At 42.7% G+C, this 12,073-nt stretch overlaps 1 long non-coding RNA gene across 1 annotated transcript; it reads left to right on the top strand.

The window, feature by feature from the left end:
- The first annotated feature begins 871 nt into the window (after positions 1 to 871).
- LOC114614517 lies at positions 872 to 10,244 on the top strand. Its single transcript, XR_003710341.1, has 3 exons — positions 872 to 935; positions 1,870 to 1,925; positions 9,872 to 10,244. It is a non-coding gene; the product is annotated as an uncharacterized LOC114614517 (long non-coding RNA).
- The last annotated feature ends 1,829 nt before the right edge of the window (positions 10,245 to 12,073 follow it).

Consider the following 12,073-nt stretch of genomic DNA (forward strand, 5'->3'; position numbering starts at 1 on the left):
AAGTCCACAGAGGCCTGCTCGCTCTACTTAACAGCATATGTTGTTAACAAATGTGCACAGTGTCCTCAGGAGGGTGGACCGACTTGTCTGGTGACTATGAGAATATGGTATTAACCTCAGCTGCTGGCGAACGCAATGGAGCAGGTTGGATTTAAGGCCCCAAATCACAGGAAATCAGTCTGGGGCAGCACCGGGTAGGACACCCATAAAGCAGCTACCATTCCTCTGTGTAGTCATACACCTGCATCCTGCTTTGCTCTGGTGTTCCATCCAGTGTGAGACCACACCCAGCGCAAACAAAAGATTCTACCATCAGAGAGCGATTGGGGTCACAGGCCAGTAGGAGACTGGAAATAAATTCAATGAAATGAGGTTCTGGTGCTGATGATAAAAAGAATGGCATTGTATTAATTTAGTTTTTATAAATACCCATGCTATCTGTAATTGCTGCAGAGTGGGAATCTGAACTTCTTGTAACTCCAAAGAGAATGGGGGCTACTTTATATCCAAAGCACTTCATCATGAACCTCCCCACGTCTCTATCTTTGTCTCTCTGTGTCTCCCTGTGTCTCTGTGTCTCCCTGTGTCTCTGTGTCTCTGAGTCTCCCTGTGTCTCTGTGTATGTTTTTTTCTCTCCCTCATTCCCTCGTTCCCCATCTCCTCTCCTCCCTCCCCACGTCACTCTCCTCTTTGTAGACAGGAACTTGTGTACCCCAGGCTGACCTTGAACTCTAGACTGTAGCCAAGACTGACTTTGAATTTTTGATTCTCCTGCCTCTGCCTCCCAAGTTCTGGGATTATAAATGTGTGAGACTACATCAGCTACTCCATGAGTGTGTTCTCTGAGTTAGAACCTCACGTGACTATTTCACACAGATGAACTAGTGATTTGGAAGATACGACTTTCAGAATAAGGGATTGCCACAAACGGCAAGGTAAGGATGAATTTTAAACACTGTAGGCTGATGAGGTAGGGACCAGATGAAACTTTAGCACGCTGATTGACAGTCCTCTTAACGTCTCATTTTTCATGTATGAGCCTTTTAAGAATCTTAGTTGATAATGTCAGTAGCTGATGCACAAAGCCCACTGACTCTGGATAGTTTTGACAAACATTGGTTTGGGGGTTTTTATTTACTGTGTCCCTTTCATGAGGCCATAGAGTTCCTTTTATATCATATATCCCCCAAGTGGTGACTTTACCCTTAATGTCTCTTCTAATTAGAATAAGAGAATGGTTTGTTTTTCATTATTCATCCTGTGAATCTCTGAGTGTGTTTTTTAAAAATTCTGCCTCATCCACTATTCAAGATGATTGCACGGATGCAGGCAATTTCGATGGAATTGATTTAAATGAAATTTATTTAAATTTAGATTACCACTCAGGAAGAGGGGGAGGGAATGTAATAAGTTTGACTGTGGCTTCCTATCTCTTATTTAATTTAGTCATCTTATGTTATCTGATCATAAATAAACAGCTTCATTTTTAGAAGACTATACTATTCATTTCAAGTGCTGATCTGTTTAAATAATTTATCAAGTTATTTCTGCTGTTTAATCAGGAGAATGAAGCAGTTAAAACAAATAGTTGTGAGTTCATTGAGAGATTTAATCACTTCTGAGTCAACAGGCTTTTATTTTATTTGGCATATTTTATGATTATGTTAATATATGAACCAATACACAAAAAAATAGTGACACACAAATGTCTTGTTTGATTAAGATAAAACATACAGAAAAAAATTAAGAACACTCAAATACGCTGCTATTAATATACCTTTAGACAGATCTTCCTCCTCTATCCCCCGCCTCCTTGGTCACTGTTCGGTATGTTAATGCATCTTCACATTTGCAACTATTCCTTTGCAGAAACCGACGTAGGAAATGCGATGTGTATTCCTGCAGAATCTAAAAGCGACTAAAAGGTTAGATTTGTGTGTGCCCCACACTTCCCTCAGCTACCACCTCCCAGCCTCTGGACATCTGTCTTTCCACCACCCTCCATTTCCAGCAACACTGTCCAGCATCTATAGCTCCTTACGTCCAGGGCAGTGTCCTGAGACCATTGCAAGAGTGCCAGTCTCTGCCTTGCCTCCTCCAGTGCTTCACAGACAAAAGGCATTGTCACAGCTTTCTGGAAAGGCTGCAGGAGACAAAAAAAAAAAAAATTCTGGTCCCTTCCTGTAAGGTATACAAATATGTCATTGTAGGCTAAGAATTATCATTTAAGAGATGGAAGAGATGGTTCGTGGTTAGGAGCACTAACTGCTCTCCCAAAGAACCCAGGTATGATTTCCCAGGACCCACCTGGTGGCTCTCAACTGTCTGTAACTCCAGATCCAATGCCTTCTTCTAGACTCTCTGGGCAGACATGCAAGTGGTACAGGGACATTCATGTAGCAAAATACCCATATACATAAAAAATAAAGTATAATATACTCTTTAATTTAGAACATATACTTAAAAATTATTAATTTTTTTCTTTTGAGACAGGCTTTCACTTTGTAGCCCCAGCTGGCCTGGAACTTAGTTTGTAGACCAGGTTGTCCTAGAACTCACAGAGATCCACCTGCCTGTGTCTCCCGAGTGCTGAGATTAAAGGCATGCACTACCATACTGGCCTTAGTTTGGTTTTTTTTTTTTTTTTTTTTTTTGAAACAGGGTTTTGGTATATAGCCCAAGCTGGTCTTGAGCTTGTTATAAAGTCAGAGTTGCCTTTGAACTCCAGATCCTCCTGCCTTAACTATCAAGTCCTGAGATGACAAGTGAGTACCACTAAGCCTGGGATGACTTTGTGACCCTTCAGTTTCATGTCAGCATTTTTTAGATGAAGGGACCATGAGGTGGTCATGTCAAGCTACAAGTCCTTGTTCTCAGGGTTAATTAGCAGAGCTGAGAGCAGAACAGGAAGTCTAGAAATCTACTCTGTTGTGATATATATACATGCACATGCACATACATGTGTATGTCACAGAGAAGCCCCCTTTCATGGCAGTCACTGGCATTGTATTATGTAGGGTCTAGAACATGAAGACATACAGATCTACAGCAGCATGTGCTAGGGACAGAGCCTGGCTCTAGACCTTCAATGTCAGATCTTGTCTTCTCCACCTACTAGCCTCTGACCTTGGGGAAGTTGTTTCACCCATGAAGCCATGACTAACCTGGTTACAATGTATGAACGTGCTGGCAGTGTCCTGCTCTGACAGAGGGACAGTGTCCTGCTCTGACAGAGGGAAACTGGTATTAGATAAGTATTAGGAAACATTTATGCGTTTTGGTGCTCAATTATTGTTAACTATTGTTTCTGAAAGAGACACTGTGGAAATCTAATCTACTTTAGTTTCCAGTTTTGCAAGATTTGTAGTACTGGGGATGTCTATATCTTGTATTCTTCTTAAAGTCCTTCCAGCCTTAAAACCACGAGAGATCAGAATTCTATTTCTGACCCAACCCTCTGCCTCTTGGGCCAGGGGCCTACTCCTAACTCTCACTCAGAGGAGGGAGCTTTGGGCAAGGTTCATCCTTAGATATATACCCCATGTTCAGCCAGTGTCTAGAAAAGAACTATTTGTAAAAGGTGAACAATGCTATATCTATCTGTAGAATTTTGGTATAGAAGTGGGTCAGAGGTCATCATCCAGCTGGCCTTGAATTGAAACTGCATTTTCTATTGGAAATGATAGTGATGAAAGGGTCTGGTTACTCGCCCCATCCCCAGCCTCGACCCCTAGCCACTCCTTGAAGTTATTATTGAATTAAGATATCAGAGGCTCAGGGAGGAGGGACTGTCTCAAAACAAAATCCAAACAAAAGATAACACTAACAGAAATCTGCATTTACCGATACCATCACTAGGACGAAAACCCCAACTGATACCATGATACTGTGGGGGAAGGAATCTCAAAAGGGGACTTCCACTCCAGTGTGGTGGCATAGAACTGTAATCACAGCTTTTGGGGAGGTTTAAGGCTGGCTGGGTTACATAGACAAAAAAGTCTACACTGTGATGATCATGTAGAAGATATATTCAATGGCCAGGTGTGATGGTTCACACCTTTGATCAGAGGCAGGTGATTCTCTGTCAGTTACAAGCCAGCCTGATCTCCATAATGGGTGACAGGACAGCCAGAGCTACACAGACCCTGTCACAACAAAACAAAACAAAGCAGGTGTGTCAGTTCCTCAAATGAAGACAACTTGACCTCAGACTTCCCCAGAGTTTAGAAGACAATATTCTAAAGTGTATGTTTGCCTCCTTCTTGTCACCAGCTTTAATCTTCTCAAATATTGGTTCAGCCATAATCTGATGAAGCACTTAGGCCAGCAACTCTAGAGTCACAGTCACATGATGTCCTTTAGCTTCCCCCCCATTCCTCTCACTGTTCCTCCCCCAGTGCTTCACAGTGGTTTTAGATTAATGAGATAATGTCTCTCAGCCGTTTTACATCTCAACATGAAATTCTCATGCAAGAGCTCTTGTTTCTAATCCAGAGTAACCTGCCCAAGGTCTGTGCTGACCCTTGGTTGATGATGGAAAGTCTGCACTTCCTGAGCTTTTAATCGTCCTCTTTTTAGGAGGCCGATGAGTTTTCCCTTCACCTGAGCTGAGAATTATCCATGTTCCTTGTTGACTGGCTCTTCTTCCTCTGCACAGGAACAATCCTCTAATCTGTTCTTTCTCATTTATTTTTCTTCCTATATGCACACTGGTCGGACTGGTCTTGGCCTCCGGAGACAACAGACTGCAGAAGCCTTTGCACCCCTTGCTCAACCATTGCCCCAGGGACTAAGTGTGTTTGGGACTCTCTCTTGCTAGACTTTCCCCTCATACCATTTCAGAAAATCACTTGTATTCTCGAATTTTTTTTTTTAAATCTATTTCTTTTCCTCTTTCAAAATGCCCACAGTGTCTATTAGGATGCCAGATCGCTTTCTTCACATTGCTTCACGGAGCAGAAGTGTGTCTTTAGTCATCATGACTAGCTGCCTTTGCAAGCTCAGTGTCATTTCTCTGCTTTGATTGAGGTATTTTCTATCTGCACAGCCCTGAAGTAGCTTTGATTTACCTTTGTCTGTTGCTTTTGAGAGTATCTGCTAATTTAATTAATATTATCAAAATGATTCTTGGGAGAGAGCTTTATTCTCCTCTTTTGTTTATGACGCTGGGATGATTAGCTCTGGATGACAGGCATAATAGCAGTGGTGGCATTTCCTAATCTTCCCGCTTCTGCCCACATATGTTTACACACACACCCATCTGTGATGTCTCAGAATTCATCACTGCTCCTGTAGTCTAGAGAGAATGCAGGGGACTTTTCTCCAAGCTTTTGACAAAGGGACCAAAGAAACCAGCTGTTGAACACACACACACACACACACACACACACACACACACAGAGAGAGAAAAAAGATTTCTGACGAAAGGAAGTTACTGTTTATCAACAAGGCACCTCTGTGGGCCGAATTCTTTACTGGACTATCCACTCCAAACAATCCTGAGGCCTGGGAGATCTGGTTTAGCAGTAGAACACTTCTCCAGCATATGCAAAGCCATGGATTTTATCCTCAGCATCAAAAAAATCAAAGGTCTATACATTTTAGTTCTTTGTTTTGCTTTGCTTTTTAAGACAGAGCCTCTCTATATAGTCCTGGCTGTTCTGGAACTCACTTTAGACAAGCTGGTCTCTTAACTGACAGAGAGCCCCCTGCCTCTGCCTCCCAGGCAGCTGAGATTAAAGTCATCTGCCCCCAAGCTGGGCCTGGGTCTTTAATAAAGTGAATGTCAGCCATGCTCTTTCCAGTCTGCATGTTTCTTCTCTTTGCTTGGTCATTCGGTGGCTACCCTCGTGACTCAGTGGATTTCTCAAGCCTTTCATAAAAATATTGTGCTGCCTGTCATGCTGGGATCATAGACTGAGGGAACCCAAAGAATCGAATGTCTGGCCTAAACTTAAAGTTCTGCCCGTGAGAAACTTCAGTCTCCAGCAGAACAGGGAACTACTAGTTCTCCTGTGCAAAGGAAGTGTGTTCTATGAGAGCACCAATTTTAAGTTTGTACTGGCTGGTTTTGTGACAATTTGGCACAAGCTAGAGTCATAGGAGGAGAAGGAACCTCAGTTGAGGAAAAGCCTCCATGAGGTCCAGCTGTAAGGCATTTTCTCAATTAGTGATCAAGGGGGGAGGGCCCAGCCCATTGTGGGTGGTGCCATCCCTTGGCCGGTGGTCCTGGGGTCTCTAAGATAGCAAGCTGTGCAAGCCATGGGGAGCAAGCCAGTAAGCAACACCCCTCCATGGCCTCTGTGTCAGCTCCTGCCTTCAGGATCCTTCCTTGCTTGAGTTCCTGTCCTGACTTCCTTCAATAATGAACAACAATATGGAAGTGTAAGCCAAATAAAGCCCCTTCTCCCCAACTTGCTTTTTGGTCATGGTGCTTCATCATAGGAATAAAAACCCTAAAAAGATAAGTTGACATTGTACACACACACATATACACACACTACACAATATATTTTGTTTTATTATTTTCTGATATAAAAATCATCTTTTGTTGGTGTGGTAGCATGTGCTAGTAATCTTTGCACTCTGGAAGCAGAGTTAGAGAGACAGGGGGATTGACATAAGTTCAAGGTCAACCCGGTGTACATTGAATTCAAGGCCAGCCAGGGACCATATGGTAAAACCCTGTCCTCTGCACCTCCAGATAAAGTTTTGGTTAGCCAAGAATGGTAGGTAGTTCATGCCTGTAATCCACAATGGGGATGCTGAGACAGATAGATCACTGTAAGTTGAAGGCCAGCCTGGGCTACATAGTAAATTTTAGGATAGCCTAAGCTACAAAGAACAACTTGGTCTCAAAAACCAGAAACCCCTCATAATTCTTATCTCTGCCTAAGTACTTCTCCTTCCAAAGAAAACTTGGAAAAGAATAAACACAAAGACAGACGGTCCCAGCCAAAGTTCCCTTCAAGAGGAAAGTCAATGAGGGCCAACAGCTAGCCATGGGGTAGAGTGGCAGCTCAAGGTGTCTTGGACTCCTTTCTCTTCTAACCAGTGTAAGGCACAGGCCACTGTAGTCTCATCTGCTCGTGACTTCGAGCCCATCTTTGGAGCAGCCTGCCTCTGAAGACAGCTGATTCTAGTCCTTGCTGGCTCACAGTCCAATCCTGCCACTGTATCTGCTGGCCTGGCACCATGGAAATCTGACAAGCCTGCCTGCCACCCGCTGACAGATGGGCTTTTCTCTCTCTCTCCCTTCCTTTGTTACAGTCAGAAAGAGGCTGGGAGGAGAAGGAATCTGCAAGCATAGAGGGACCCTGTACACGGAGGGCTTGTGAAACTCACTATGGAGGAAAACAATACTGCGGGGGGGGGGGGGTCCTTTTCAGTGGTGCTGCTGCTGGTGTGACAATCTAAATAGTGCTGTTTCCCTGCTCTCTCTGGGCTTGGGTTCCTCTCTTGCATAATGCACACACCAAGTTCTTTGTGCCATTGATACCAGAGAGACCATGGCTATCTCAGCTTGGAGGGCCCTGGGGCTCTCTTATTTGTAAGTCAAGTAGAGACTCCATGGCAAAGACACATTTTTTTTAATCTTATATTTTTATTGCTAAACCAATATTATCAATGTTAGAGGCTAATTGTATTTTACTTTTGGAAACAAAGCCTCGCTGAGTAGCCCAGGCTGGCCTGGAATTTACTGTGTAGCTCATGCTGGCTCAAGTATGTGATGTTCCTGCCTCCGGATTACAAGTACAAGGAACGTTAGAGTAATAGCTGAGATTTGATGTACCAGAAGGTCCAGGCCTACAGGTGAATTCTCACATCTATAAGCTTTTGTTGTGCAAACCTTGTTCCTTGATTTAAAACTATTGGTTAAATAAAAGTGGCTACAGCTTTTTACTGGAAGGATTAGAGTGTAGGTGGGTTTTGAGTTACCTAGCTGGGGATGGAGAAGAGAGAGAAGAGAGGAAAGACCACGGGGAGAAGGAAGAAGAACAAGAAGAGAGGAGGAAGCTACAATGAGGGGAGCTGGACCATGAGCATGTGGCCAGGAGAAACAGCAAGTATCTGGGGTACACTGCTGGGGAGGCAGTCAGGCCAGCAGTTAGAAGAGTAGATTAGGGGTTACCACCCCCCGCCCCAGTAATTGTCAAAGCCAAGTAAAATAATCATAGTCTGAGTCTCATTTATTTGTAAGCTATTGGGGGATGAGCTTAAATTGGTTGATCTACAGATTTAACTTAGTGATAAACTGTAATAATGGGAGTATTTCTTTGGAGGAAGCCATACTTTCAGTTCCAAACTCTTAGAATAAATCAGACACTGAAAAGAATCTTGGAATGGAATCTGTTTAAAAATAGACCAATATGCAAAGCTAGCATGCAAAACTAACTGAACAGCAAATATGTAAGAAACAGTGAAGACTCGGGGTAAAGCTGTCGATTCCTGAAGGGATTTGATGGTAATAACCGAAACTGCCATACTTACATCACCTAATGTCTTTACTGCAGTATCCTCACCTGTCAAACTGGAGCACAGTAGAAATGATGGCTGAGGGGCTGGGGACACAGCCTGGGAGTGGAAGCATGGAGACCTATCTCTGATGCTCAGCAGCCATGTTAAAAACCAGACGTGGTGGCCTTTGCCTGTCATCCAGCACCATCCAGGCAAAGAGAACAGGATTCCTGGGGCTCACTGTCCAGACAGCCTCCGTACCCAATATGAGGCTTGTATCACAAGATAAAATGGAAGCTTAATCGAAGCACTACAGAGGCAGAGGCTGGTAAATCTCTGAGTTTGAGACCAGCCTGGACTACAGAGTGAGTTCCAGGACAGCCAGGGAAAGACAGAGAAACCCTGTCTTCAGACAAAACAAAAAAAGTAAGATGGAGAGCAATTGAGAAAGACACTTGTCATTGATCTCTGGCCTCTACACACAGACACACACACATGAACACACACACACTCTGTTCCCTTACATCTGTACACATGTGCACACACACATGAACACATACACACTGTTCCCTTACATCTGCATACATACATGTGCACACAGACATTCATACACATACAATAGCAATAATGACTAAATTGTCTTGACAGTGGCAACACTTGACTCACCTATACAAAGTTCCCAATACTTGACAGAGATGTAGGCAGAGACAGAGAAATGGAGGGGGTGGGGTAGAGTGAGGAAAATAAATAAATAAATAAATAGTAGAAATATTGCTAGCTGCTTATTCTTGTGTTATATAAATTGTATATATGTGTGGTATTGTTAGGTTTTATTTGTTTGTGTGGGACAGGGTCTCACTATGTAGACCAGACTGGTCTTGAACTCACAGATATCTATCTGCCTCTACTTCCTAAGTGCTGGGATTAAAAGTGTGTTCTACCATAACAGGCAAAACCACTACACTAGATACAGCTTTCCATAGATGGCAGATGCTAGCACTTGATCTCCTCAACTCTAGCAGGTAGATATTGTCGTTACTACTGGACCTCTTTTAGAGAGTTGAGAAACTGAGTCACAGGAAAATCAAGCAACTTGTTCAGTGGTGTATAATATATATGTTTATATATGTATGTATCTATGTGTGCATGTATGTATATATGTATGTATATATGTATGTGTATGTATACATGTATACACATGTATATGAGTATACATATATATTAAACATGAAATGTTTTCTTATGGCTTTTCCAACATCGTTAGTGCTATTTATCCTTCTCTCCTTCCTCTGTATAGCCCTCCCTCCCTCTCCACTTTAAAGTCTGCTTTGCCATTTATTCTTTTTCCTTTCATAGTACCTCCTTAATAATTAGGGAATTGAAACTAAAAACTCCAACATCTTACCCCTTTCAGCAGCTAAGACCAAGAAACATCTGACAACAAATGCTGGCAAGGACATGGGGAAGAAAACGGACTCACTCCTGATGGGAGTGCCAACTGCTCTAGCCATTGTTGAAACCATGTGGAGAATTCTCAAAAGCTGAAAGTAGATCTACCATATGGTCCAGCTATACCACCCATTGGCCCATACTCAAAGGACTCGACATCCTACTTCACAGATAATGACCAGCCATGTTCATTTGATGTTCTATTCACAGTAGCTCGGAATGGGAGATACCCTAAATATCCTTCCACCTGAAATGACTAAGGTCCTGTCATCTTGATCTGAGTCCATTTTGTGCAAGCTTAGTCTGTTCTCAGCCCTCTATCCTCTTCCCTTCAACAGTCACCATTGCCTTGGCAACACATTTGGGATTCCCATGGCTTTGACCATTGTCCAGATGTATTAACCAAAATAAATAAGTAAAGTAAAACAATGAAAAAAAAAAGTCAAAATAGTTGGCATATTATGCATAAAATAACCACCATGCTCTGCTAGAAACAAATGTTTCAGTGTTACTCTGATTCTCCTCTCACTTTGATGTAAACTATGTTCTTTGTGGGTTTTCCTTTGAAATTCTGCATCCATCCTTAAGTTTGGGCATCAAGTGACTTCAGAGGCACAAGCCTGCTGTTGGTCTGACCATCAATATAAAGGATTTAAACCTTTTAGTTAGCTTAATCAGCATGGGTGTCAGTTACCATCTCATGTGGATAATGAAAATGTGGTACATATACACTATGGAACACTATTTAGCTGTAAAGAAAAATAGGGAAATGGACCGAACTAGAAAATATTATCCTGAGTGAGGTAACCCAGACCTAGAAAGACAAATACCACATTCTCAATAATTTGTGGTCTTAGCTCTGAAGTTTTACTGCTGTTTCTTTCTTTGTTGTTATTGTTGTTCCTTAGATGGGCATATGGAACTTGGACTCACTGCAGAAAACAAGAAATTAGAGAGGGAGCCGGATGCTGGGGAGAAGGTTTTCTAGAGGGGACAGGAGAACACAGGTGGTGTCAGGATACACTTCTGAAAAAAAGAAAAGAAAGAAAAACAACTGAACTACTGGAGAGAGGCAGAGCAATCGGTGGAGGAAGTTTCAGCAAAGTAGAATTTGACTGGATACTGGTGGTATTGTCTTCACACAGGGCTGGGTCAAGGGCTGCCTGAGTGGCTTTTTGTCAAGAAGAGTATAGAAAAGAGGTCTGGGTTGGAGAGACACTTAGTGAGCTGTTAAGAGCACTTGTTGCTTTTGCAGAGTTTGGCTCCAAGCATCCACATCAGGCAGCACAAGATCTGTGAGGTTCTAGCCTGGGCTACAAAGTGAAACTTTGTCTCAAAAGAAAAAAACAAAACGAAACAAAACAAACAAAACAAAACCCGTACCAGTATCAGGTGGCTGGTTAAACTAGATAACCTGTACTGCACTTTGTCTGTAGGATTCTATGACTCTAGGCCAGGACCCTTTGTTTTATAAACTGTAAACTTTTGTTCCCCTTAGTGTCGGGTTCTGCCTACTAACTTCACTGCTGCCATTCCCTTCAATTATCTGAAGCATTTGCCCATGAGAACATGACTTTGTAGTTTGCGTAAGTCTTTGTTAGTCTGCGTGTTTTAATAGTCGAGGTGTTATTACACCTGAGTGTTATGAGGGTAGGTGGGGAGACTGGAAAAGAAGCAGGGAGGGACAGTATCGTGCTGCTGTGTGTGGTCCACCTGTCTGGCAGGGAGCCAGCCACAGGACTACACTGTAAAGGCCAGCGTGTTTGTCTGAGCCTGGACAGCACACAAAATTGTCACTTTAGACTTTAGGAGCACACTGAAAAATTGTGGGATTGGGCTGTGGACACAAGCTGCGTCCACACATATCAACGTAATTTGCATGTGACTCAGAGGAGTTCCAGTGACTTTCCTGCTGCGGAGGGTAATTGCCTCCTCGAAGGAGCTTACAGTTGTGCCTAAACACTGGGAAACTATTCATGACACACCTGATGGCAAAATTTCCCTTCCCCTTGGCTCTCTGTCCAGGTACTTGCAGTGTGTGCGTGTGGGCTGCAGAAGTTTCCTGTCTGGCCTCTTCCTCAATTCTTTGCCAACTTACTATTTGTTTAACTAATACTTTTTTTTAGATTTATTTATTTATTTTACTTTGTGTGTATAAATATTTTGC

Source organism: Grammomys surdaster, unplaced genomic scaffold (assembly GCF_004785775.1).
Source record: "Grammomys surdaster isolate TR1022 unplaced genomic scaffold, NIH_TR_1.0 126391, whole genome shotgun sequence".
In the NCBI taxonomy this organism is placed as follows: domain Eukaryota; kingdom Metazoa; phylum Chordata; class Mammalia; order Rodentia; family Muridae; genus Grammomys; species Grammomys surdaster.